The 12,123-nt window shown below is 42.1% G+C and overlaps 1 protein-coding gene across 1 annotated transcript in view; it reads left to right on the forward strand.

Moving 5' to 3' along the window:
• Positions 1 to 251: 251 nt before the first annotated feature.
• DENND2A (DENN domain containing 2A) overlaps positions 252 to 12,123 on the forward strand; it is a 172,969-nt gene continuing 161,097 nt past the window's right edge. Inside the window, exon 1 of the mRNA XM_040345728.1 lies at positions 252 to 388. The gene's annotated coding sequence lies outside the window, so the exon portion shown is untranslated. The remainder of the gene's footprint in view (positions 389 to 12,123) is intronic.

Here is a 12,123-nt window from a genome sequence, read left to right on the forward strand (position 1 = left end):
AGCAGCACAACTCCAAAGAGAGACACAGAGAGAGAGAGAGCAGAATAATTTCCAGCAATCACTCTGAAAAAAAAATACCCATTATCAACAGGGAAATAAAGTGTACAGGATGTATGGAGGAGGGGAGCCAGCACTGCAATGATAGGCTCTGCCAACTTCTTCCATTGAAGTTTAGGAAGAAGAGCTTGCTGCAAGAAGAAGGCATTAGATACTTTTTCTGTGTTTTTTTTTTTTTTTTTTTTCAAAGAGGATTTGGAAGTTTAACAAAAGAGGGGAGGAGGGAGGGGGCATGGATCCAGATGCTGCTTATTCCTCTCCCTGCGCTCTTCTCAAGTTACACAAGATGAGGGAAGAAGAGAAAGAAGCTGCTCCCTGGGTTTTACAAGAGGTAGATTTCTATATATTTATTTGTCCATTAATATATGTATCAATGTGTGCTGGAGTGGATGGAAGAATAGAATGTGGAAATTGGTGGAATTAGGATTAAAAGGATTTGATGAGGGACTGTGGGAAAAGTTTAGGAAGTTTGGGAAAGTAATCATTATTCAAGAGACGGGGAAGAGATGGGATTACATGGAAGTAAGGGTTGCATGGAATTCGCTCTGGCTTTTCGCTGAAGTCAAGAAAAGATTTGTAAACTTATATGCAGTAACTCAGAGCAACCAATCAGAAGTATCCTGCTGCATGTCAGATTAATAAAAGGAGGGTTCTAATTGGATGCTATGGGCAACTGCACATAGGGTATAACACACTTTAAAGGAGGTCAATCTATTATACTGTATATACACAATATATATATATATATATATATATTTATATATATATATATATATATATATATATATATATATATATATATCTGTATATTAATGAAATAATTATATAGAGATACCAAAAGATAAATACATAGATAGGTTGATGGATGGATAGATGGTAGATCTATAGATAGATAGATAGATAGATAGATAGAAAGACAGACCATATATGGGTGAATGGATCCATAGGCAGATGGGTGGATCAATAGATAGACATATAGAAAGACAGACAGAGTATACGATGAATGGATGGATGGTTGGAAGTATAGAAGACAAGAATAAGATGGAAGAGAAAAGTAGATAGATAGACCAAGTATGTATGAATAATTTGCTAGCTACCTGAACAGATAGATAGATAGATAGATAGATAGATAGATAGATAGATAGATAGATAGATAGATAATGGATAGATAGATAGATAGTCCATGGATGGATGAATGGATAGCTAGATACATGGACAGATGTGATAGATAGATAGATAGATAGATAGATAGATAGATAGATAGATAGATAGATAGATAGATAGACAGACAGACCATATATGGGTGAATGGATCCATGGGCAGATGGGTGGATCGATAGATAGATGGGTGGTTGGAAGGATAGAAGAGAAGAGAAGAAGAAGAAGATGGAAGAGAAAAGTAGATAGATAGACCAATAATTTTTGAATAATTTGCTAGCTACCTAGATAGATAGATAGATAGATAGACAGACAGACAGACAGACAGACAGACAGACAGACAGACAGACCATGTATGTGTGAATGGATCCATGGGCAGATGGGTGGATCAATAGATAAACATAAAGAGACACAGACAGAGTAGACGATCTTTACATAAAAGATAGATCCACTCAGTGAAGACAATTCTTATTTTACTAATTTTACTATTTTACGAATGTGGTTGTTACTGGTTTATTGATTGGTTCTATTGGTTTTCCCAATACTTTGGGTTCTGATAGCCCGTAGCTTGGTACGTGTATGTGGTGAGCCCCAGTATCTACAGCTGTTGCCCTCGGAATTGTCTTGGAGGACCACACAACTGTACAGATCAAATGATGGTTATTTAAGTGGAATATACATTTCCAGAATATTTATGTTTCATTTTAATAAATATACTGTATATGAGCAAGTGAGTAAAAACTGTGATGTAGAGAAAGAGGATTGATGGAACATTTGGTCAGTATGGAAAAGGAAATTTTTTAGGGCATACATTTTCACTATCTGCATTTCAAAACCTGGGACTTTCCCTGAAAATCATGGACAGTTGGAAACTCAGATCATATATGATTTTATCACATGTACAGTAAAAGGTGACTTCGTTATGCTGAAAATATTTGTGGTGGATGACTGAGTTGCAGACATTCTTAACCACCTCAGTACCAACATGTTACATCCCTTTCCTTTCCAGGCTATTTTTCAGTTTTCACTGCTCTGATAGTTTGACCAACAATTACTCAGGCATGCAACTGTACACAAATCAATTTGGTATACTTGTATTGAGAAATAGTTTTCTTTTGCTAGTATTTATAAACCACAGTGTTTTTTTTTATGTTATACTATTAGGGGGAAAACATGGGGACATACTGTACATATACCCTTTATTTCTAATATATTTTATTTTATTAATATAAATTAGTGCTGTCAAGCGATTAAAAATTTTAATCGCGATTAATCGCATTAATGTCATAGTTAACTCACGATTAATCGCGCTATTAAGGAGGTTCACCCTTTAAAACATTTTTTTTTTGTTTTCTTATTTATTTATTTATTTTTTATAATATTAAATTGTGTTTTTTTATTTTTTTACATTTTGATCACTTTTATTGCTGTCACAAGGAATGTAAACATCCCTTGTGACAGCAATAGGTGGTGACAGGTACTCTTTATGGAGGGATCGGGGGTCTAAAAGACCTCCGAGCCCTCCTTTGCACTTCAAAGTATTCAGATCGCCGAAAACGGCGATTCTGAATACTGTGTACTTTTTTAAATCCGGCGCCATTGGCAGCCGAGAAACCCGGAAGTGACGTCATGACGCCGCTTCCGTGGTTTCAATGCGGAGACTGAATCAAAGCCGCTTACGGCTTAGTGTCAGTCTCCAACCTGGACACAGAAGGCGGCGGATCTAGGATCGGGTCTCCCGGTGGGACGGGAGGCCCGGTCAGAGCGGCGAAAGGCGGCGGGAGGGGGGGGTGTCCCCTCCCGCTCCTCCGGCATAACAACCGAGCGGCTTTTAGCCGCATCGGTTGTTATGTTTGGATAGCCGATCGCCCGCTCTAAACAACGGTACCGTGATGATGCCTGTGGCTGCAGGCATCATCCCAGTATAACCCCTGAACGCCGCCTCGTTAATCGCGCGATAAAAAAATTGACGGCGTTAACATGGGTTTGCGTTAACGCCGTTAATAGCGCGTTTAACTGACAGCACTAATATAAATATAATATATATGTTATATTTCTAAATAATATAGTCTATTATTTCCCTCTACAGTATATTTGTAATAGATAATGATTAAAGCTTCTTCCTGTCGTAAAATGTTACGGATTTTTAACCGATGGAGGTGCCCACAGACGATCGTTTTTTCTATCGTTTTTTTAACCATCAGATAATTTTAAAACAAGTTCCTAGTTTTTTTACCGATGGATAACAAACCGATGGGTCCCACACACGATCGGTTCGTCTGATGAAAACGATCCGTTTTCATCAGACGAACTGATCGTGTGTACGCGGCTTTAGAGGTGTTCAGGCAAAAAATGAGCTACATCGTACCGAATCCCCCTAAAAGCATTAGGATGTGTTTGGACCTTGGCGTGGCGGAAAACACATGTTGTGCATTAGGGTGCTGCATTGGCACCCATTTCTAATGGAATCCCAGTGGACCTAGCCAATTCCACGTGCATTTTGGCACAACACACCGTAAGGCACTACCAAATACTGTGGTGAGCACCTTTTTGAAAAACTGCATGCACCTTCTGGTGTGTTTTAGTGCATTAGGGAGCCAATAAAATTAATGGGCTGTCTTAACACGTGTTAATATACAAAAGGAAAACATATTAATGCATTTTGTGTTAACACACTACAAAAGTGTAAAATACTACCTAGTAGTAACAATACTACCTAGTAGCAGTGGTTAATACTACTTATTACTGGTCAGTAGAACTTTTACCCACCCAACTTTTTAAAAAATTAATCCCGCAATCACTGGTGCCTTCCCTTCAATCACAAGCCATCTTCTGCTGCTCCCTTTCTCTTATTCACCTTCCTTACTATGTTCAATCTGCTGCAATCCGCCTTTCTCCCCTTCATCCATTGTGAAGCCTCGTACACACGACCGAGGAACTCGACGGGTGAAACACATCGTTTTCCTCGTCGAGTTCCTTGTTAGGCTGTCGAGGAACTCGACAAGCCAATTTTCTCCATTCCCGTCAAGGAAATAGAGAACATGCTCTCTTTTTGGCTCGTCGAAAATGTACACACAACCGGTTTCCTCAGCAAACAAATATCTCCCAGCAAGTTTCTTGCAGTTTTTTTACGAGAAACTCGGTCGTGTGTACGAGGCCTGAGAGGAAGGGAGGATTTTTTGGTTGGTTTTATGTGGTGGTAGTAGTGGTGGTGGAGAGAGAAGGGGAGGGTTTAATGTTTGTAAACACAGAGAGTGTTTATACTTTTGATGGCTGTGATTGGTTCACAATGATCACAAAGCCCCTGATGCCTGTGATCTGCATTGTATAAATCCTGTTTATACGAGGATGTTTAAAAAGCTTCCCTTTCGGAATAACAGCTGCCCCTAATGGCTGTTTAGCTACAATGGCTGGTCAGGAGACATTTAAAGGAGCAGTCCACCCAAAAGTGATATTTTAGTTATAGGTTTAGCATGGAGGGCAGAGGTAGTCCCTAGCTCCTTATATGCCGCTATATTCCCAATCCATTCCTCTACTCGGTTTTGAATGTTCCCTCCCACCCGTGAGAGTTCCAGCTCCACCTGTTATATTTTCCATATTACGTATTGTATTGTAATTGTACTGTCTTCCCCAAAGTTGTAAAGCGCTGCGCAAACTGTTGGCGCTATATAAATCCTGTATAATAATAATAATAATATTATAAAACATGTAATATATGCAGCAGGCATAGTGGAAGCCCCTCATAATGGGCAAAGCAGGTGTGCAGATCTGGGAGCTCAGCATAGAGATCTCACCAATGGAACCCCAAAGAGATATTCTGAAAAATATCTGTCAGGTGTTCTATGAAACACTGTGAATTAATTGCTGGCCTCTTTAATAAAGAACATGTAGTTATATATACAATGGTACCATCATCCTGAAAAGTATTGAATAGAAGTAGGACTTGAGTGACCCCAAAACCCAAAAGGCCAAAACAGAAAAGGGGGGCAGTAGAACTATTGCTGTACAAAAATGAGTAGGTAAACTCACAAGGAGTGGGTACACTAAAAGTTTATACGTTTATTGACATATGGCCAGATTCTTAAAGAGTTACGACGACGTATCAGTAGATACGCCGTCGTAAGTCCGAATTTGCGCCGGCGTATATTTAAGCGTATTCTGGAAACCAGATACGCTTAAATTTAGCCAAGATACGAGCGGCCTAAGTCTCCTACGCTGTTGCATCTTGGGTGCATATTTACGCTGGCCGCTAGGTGGCGATTCCGTTGATTTCTGCGTCGAATATGCAAATGAGCTAGATACGCCGATTCATGAACGTACGTGCGCCCGTGGCATTTAGTTACGCCGTTTACGTAAGACATACGCCGGCGTAAAGATAAAGCAGGTCTCTAGGTGGCGCAGCCCATGCAAAGTATGGACGTCGGAACAAGCGTATCTTTTTACGTCGTTTGCGTAAGTCGTACGCGAATAGGGCTGTGCGTAAGTTACGTTTACGTCATAGGCAGTGTTCGACGTATCTTAGACATTCTATCCGACGCATGCGCACTGGGATACGTCCACGGACGGCGCATGCGCCTTTCGTTCAAAACGTCAATCACGTCGGGTCACGATTCATTAGCATAAAACAAGCCCACCTCTTCACAATTTGAATATTTTATTGTCTATTGTCTTTTATTTTTGATACTTTTTGGTAGATTCAGAGAGAGTTAGGCCGGCGTATCAGTAGATACGCCGACCTAACTCAGAATCTGCGCCGACCTATGTTTAAGTGTATTCTCAATCAGAGATACGCTTAAACATATCTAAGATACGACGGCTTGCGCCGTCCTATCTTAGGTTGCAATATTTCGGATGGCCGCTAGGTGGCGCTTCCATTGCGGTCGGCGTAGAATATGCAAATTAGTACATACGCCGATTCACAAATGTATGCCCGGCCGACGCAGTATTTTTACGCTGTTTACGTAAGAGATAGGCTGCGTAAAGTTAGAGCTAGGCCCTAGTTGGAATAGTAATGTCAAGTATGGCCGCCGTTCCCGCGTCGAAATTCGAATTTTTTACGTCGTTTGCGTAAGTCGTCCGTGAATCGGGATTTACGTAGTTTACGTCCACGACAAAATCAATAGGCCCGTGCGGCGTACTTAGCCGCAATGCACACTGGGAAATGTAGGCGCTCGGCGCATGCGCAGTTCGCAAAAAACGTAAAAAACCTAAGGTCAAGCCCCATTAACATAAAACACGCCCCCCTCAAACACATTTGAATTAGGCGCCCTTACGCCCGCCGATTTAGGCTACGCCGCCGTAACTTAGCAGGTAAGTACATTGTGAATCATGTACTTGCCTCGCTAACTTACGGCGGCGTAGCTTAAATTCCTTAAGCTACGCCGCCGCAAAGTTGAGCATATGTACCTGAATCTACCTTAATTTTTCTCCATTCAAAAGAGAACAATTGTCTATTGTTTGAAAAGAGATTTTCCACACGGTCTTTTGATAGGAAGCGATCATTCTTTCTACATAATGGAGAATCCATCCGGGGAGAAAAACACCATCACCTGAGACAGTTGGGCAACACTGGGAATTCTGGTGGACAGACCTTAGCGTTGGAGTCTGTTATAATCTTATGATTCAGCTTTCCAAAAAGTGCACTACAATGAAAGGTCAGTTTTGGATGAAGTTCCTCTTTGAAATGAGCAATGTAGAGCGTGCGTGGCGTTGTTATTTTTATTTTTTCTCCATTGAAAAGGAAACATTTGTCTGTTTTTCTCAGAGATAGGCTTTAATATGGTCGCTCGTACAACAAACTCTAAACTGAGCCAACCCATAAGAGAACATGTTGAATGCTTACCTGTCCAGGGGGCAGTGAGTCTAGACTTCTCCAGACATAAGGGGACCACTGATAACCGACATGGAACCATCTGGTGCCATATTGGATAAATCGGAGGGTATAATTGGAATATCTGGTGCCATACTGGGCTGTTTGAAGTACCAGATGGGCTTTTCTGGTACTTCATTCATTAAATAACTTTCTGCATTTCCCTAATGTCATAAATCAGACGTTAAGGGATCTATTACCAATGTATTTATCCAAGATTCATACAATTTTTACCCATGATTTACCTGTTTTAATAAAAATACAACCACATTTCTCTATGTTACTTGTGTCTTCAAAGCCAAAATATTTGTCCTTGTTTTTGGCTACAGTAGGGAAGGGTTAAAACCCCTATGAGGGTATTTTTAACATTTTTTTTTGTGAGTTTTTCCATCACATCTTGTCTTGGAAATGCAACAGGATAGGCTAAGTTCACCATCTGAATACAATTGACTAGGCCCCGGTATTCAAACTGCACCCTGGGGGTTGCATGCGGCCCTTTGGCACTTTTCGTTTGGCCCTTAATTGGGCCCCTTTGTTTCCCTAATACCCTGTTAGGCCGCGTACACACGATCAGTCTATCCGATGAGAATGGTCCGACGGACCGTTTTCATCGGTTCACCGCTGAAGCAGACTGATGGTCTGATGTGCGTACACACCATCGTTTCCAAAACCGATCGGGTCAGAACGCGGTGACGTAAAACACACGACGTGCTGAAAAGAACGAAGTTCAATGCTATCAAGCATGCGTCGACTTGATTCTGAGCATGCACGGGCTTTGAACCGATGCTTTTGCGTACTAACCATCAGTTTGGACCTATCGGTCAGCCGTCCATCGGTTCGATTTTAAAGCAAGTTCTCTTTTTTTGGACCGAAGGACAACAGACCGATGGGCCGTACACACGGGCGGTTTGGACCGATGAAACTGAACTTCAGTCCGTTTTCATCGGTTTGGACCGATCGTGTGTACACGGCCTTACAGTCTCATATAATGTCACCAGTCTACTCCTGAAGCATGTCCCCAGTCTCCCACAACTCCTACAGCATGTTCACAATCTCTGGAAGTGTCCTGAACATGTCTGCAGTCTCTGACCATCTCTTCTACCATGACAGCAGTCTCTGACCATCTCCTGTATCAATAAAGGAGACCGAAGAGCACCTCTAACTGTAATATTTATTTATTACATGAAGCAATCAGTGAAATGAACACTCACATGGAGGTAAAGGATAAAAGGCTCATCTGTAGGTGACAATCCAATGGAATGAGTCCTCAGCACCTCCAATCCGGGATGGTGGAAAAACCATGGTGTGACAGGGAGATAGCCGCCAAGTCCGATTTGTTTTGGGTATAGCTTGGAGCACAATGCTTGTCGGCCTGTGACATCACCAGGGTTTTCCCTTTAGCCTTTTATCTTTTACTTCCATGTGAGTGTTCATTGGACTGATTGTCTCATGTACTAAATAAATATTACACTTAGAGGCGCTTTTCTGTCTCCTTTAATGTCATTTTCCAGAGTCGGCTTCACTCCTGAGAAGAGCTTTGCCCTTAGTGACTGCTTTTTACTCCATGCCTGTTAATTGACAGGTGTTTCTCTCATTCCATGGACTTGCTGATGGACTTATTTGACTATTCCTTTTTAGTTACATGTTCTTAATATTTATCCTGTGCGCTAGCATTTTGCCTGTTTTTTTTTATCTCCTGTATCATGTCTGCAGTCTCTGACCATCTCCCATACCACGTCTGCAATATCTGACCATCTATTGTATTATATCCACAGTCTTTGACCAACTCTTTTATAATGTCCACAGTCTCTGACCACCTGCAGTATTATGTCCACAGTCTCTGACCATCTTCAGTATTATGTTCATAGTCTCTGACCATCTCCTGTATAATGTCCACAGTCTCTGACCATCTGCTGTATTATGTCCACAGTCTCTGACCATATCTTATATTATGTCCGCAGTATCTGACCATCTGCTGTATTATGTCCCATAGTCTCTGACTATCTCTTGTATTATGTCCAGTCTCTGATCATCTTTTGTATTATGTCCACAGTCTCTGACCATCTCTTATGTCATACCATTAGTCTTTTACTATATCCTGTTGTGTGCTTCTGACAGAGAACATTCAATATATTTTATGTGCATCCATTTGTTGTCGGGGGCTGAACTTGAGGCCCCCCATATCAAGAAAGTTAACCACTACTGGATTAGGCAGTCAAGGGGCGACAATGGCAGACAACATCAGCCTGTCATTGATTTGTACAGCACAGGCTTCCTGTCCACAGCAGACCGCAAACACCTGCCTGTACCCACCAATAAGCTGATCTTGGCAGTGGAGGACCATGCCAATAAGCCCCCGGTGCTTTGCATCTACAGTGAATTCAGTGATGTTGATGTTGTGGGAGCATTTCGAGTATTGTGTTTCTGTGGGTTGGTTTATAATCCACAGGCCGACAGACTCAGTGTGTTGCCATGTTTGTTGTTTTGTGGTCTACGCTGTGATACTTCCTGCTCTGTAACACAAATGAATATGATGCTTGGCTCGCATTGTAACCTTCGCCTTACTTAGGCTTGATGTTCTTTAAGCTTCTGTCTCTGTCACCTCTTGTCCTCACAATCATATGATTTTAAAAAGCCCCTTATACAAAGGAAAATACAAGTACCAGAGTTTGCCAGAACTAGGAGCACGAAAGACTGGAAGCTAAAGTGACATTTTTAGTCTAGTTTTACAGGCAGACATTAGAACCCCTGATGGGTTTTTATTGCTCCGCATGTCCCCATTAGAAGGACAGAAAATTATGTGAATCCAACATTTTACAGTTTTCAGAAATAGAAGGGAAATCTTTATTTATTTATTTATTTATTTATTTATTTCAGGTACTTATATAGCAAAATACATTTTGTGCAAATAGTACAGCGCTGCATATCTATGAATCTTATGTAGCGCCCCCCTGCTTCCAGTATGGTCACTGCGCTAAGGTTGGTGGGGAATGGGAGAGTTATTCTTGCTCCCATTCACAGTTTGTCAAATTTGGGCTGCTGTCGTTCCGGAAATGTCCTGTAGGTCAGCCTGCGCTCCGGGGGTGTTGTTTCCACCCCTGGGCGACAGGTGGCGCTAGAGGGGTTCTGGCAGAGCAATTTTCCCCAACAGCCAATTGGAGGAGTTTTCCCTCGCGGGGCATGCTGGGGGAGAGTATATCTGTGGCAGACGCCATCTTTATTGGTTCTTCCCGCAGGTTCCGGGTTCCAGGTGCGGCATCCACCTTTGGGGTGTGCGCATCCAACGGACCCCGGCGATGGCCTTCCAGGCCGGGGTCAAATGCTACGCGGAGCTCTATGTTGCCGAGAGGGGCCCCAGTGACTTACTGGGTCCCTAGTTCTATTGAGAGGATCCCAGGCTGGATGCCGTTCGATTGGGGGGTCGGCTTGAGGAGAACCTGGAGGCAGATTGTCCAACAGGGCTTGAACGAACCAATCGGAGATCTGGTGACCGGAATGCTGACAGGTACGCTTTGCTGTCATCCGGTGACCTATGCTAAAACCTACTGGGAGGATTCGCTCAATTCCTCCATTTAGCTCATTCAAGTAATTGGCCTGTGGCAGAGGCCCAGTTCTGTAAGAGAGATCTGTTCCTCCCAGCAATCCAAAGTGACACTTCGGCTGCCAGTGTCCCGGAATGAAACTGACACAGGAACCCCCCCCCCCCCCCCGGGCCAATCTGATGCCCCCAAAAAAGGCCGCCACATCACCGCTTTACTCACTGACAGTAATGCCTGGAGGAGCACAGTCCCCGCCCCCTGCTTGTGATTGGAGAAATCATAAATCCCATCTCTCGTATCTCGTATCCAATCACTGTGCTGTGATTCGTTACAGCACAAGCTGATTTTTGGGAAGGGGGGTGTCCCTGAATGGTAGTTTGGAAATGTGGTCACCCTAGTGTCGGCCTCTCATTGGCCTTCATCATATTGATTATTGATTGGACAACAAAGAAGCAATAGCACATTGATGACTCTTTCCAGTTTTGTAAGCTTGTTCATAGTGTTAGACTGGCAGAACTCTACACAGTGGTCAAGCCCTGAACAAGTATGATATACTCATTGGTGTATCATATATTATGGTAGTCATTTAATCAGAACATTGCTTGTTTTTAAATAATGCTCTGCTTTGAAAATAGACTGGTGGTCTTCTTTACTAGGGGGATGTCTTTTTCCTGCACACGCATGACTTCCTGTTTTTTACGAGAGGAAAACAATGTACAGGAAGTCCTAATTTGAACAGAAGTTCAAATGTTTTGTAGTATTGTTAGTTGTCTTGTTACATTGGGGTCAATTCACAAAGAGAAACGTTATTGGTTTCCTTCAGTTGTTAAATTACCACCCCTTATTTAACACTAGCAAACATGGTATTCACGAAAGCTATAATCGTTATTCAACATAGTCGTTATGGTTTTCAACTGACTCGTTATCCAATCGTTATGCTAACTACTCAAGAGTTATTTTAACGTCCCAAATCGTAATAATAACGTCTAAGATCATTAAATAACGCTGGAGAGATGCATTCTGGGAGCAGAAGGGGAGGAGAACAGCTGCATGTGGAAAAGAGCAGATGCAGAGAGAGAGAGACACAAGCAAGACACACGTGGAGATTGAGCATGTGATGTGCATAACTTCTCTGTGTGCGTTTTTCTAAAGCCATGTGTATTTCCTCATACAGAGAATAAATCATGGGAGATGATAATCGGAATTTAGCCATCACCTGGGTTTCAGAAAAGACATCCAAAATAGTACGTGAACGGAATACACGTTTATAAATCTGAACAACATTCTAATGTGTTCTTCTTCGCCTCTGGATAATTTTAAGTTTAAATAGAGCATGGTTCCATCTTGCCCAAAACTACTAAAAACTTCACTACACTACAAAAATCGCCAAAAGCTTCCTCTAACAACGAAATATCGCCTGGGAAATGTCATAACGACACCCTGAGGGAGGTGATATGTAACGATTGCTTAACGATCGATAACAGTCCAAAAAATCTTTGTG

Source organism: Rana temporaria, chromosome 3, assembly GCF_905171775.1.
Source record: "Rana temporaria chromosome 3, aRanTem1.1, whole genome shotgun sequence".
Lineage (NCBI taxonomy): Eukaryota > Metazoa > Chordata > Amphibia > Anura > Ranidae > Rana > Rana temporaria.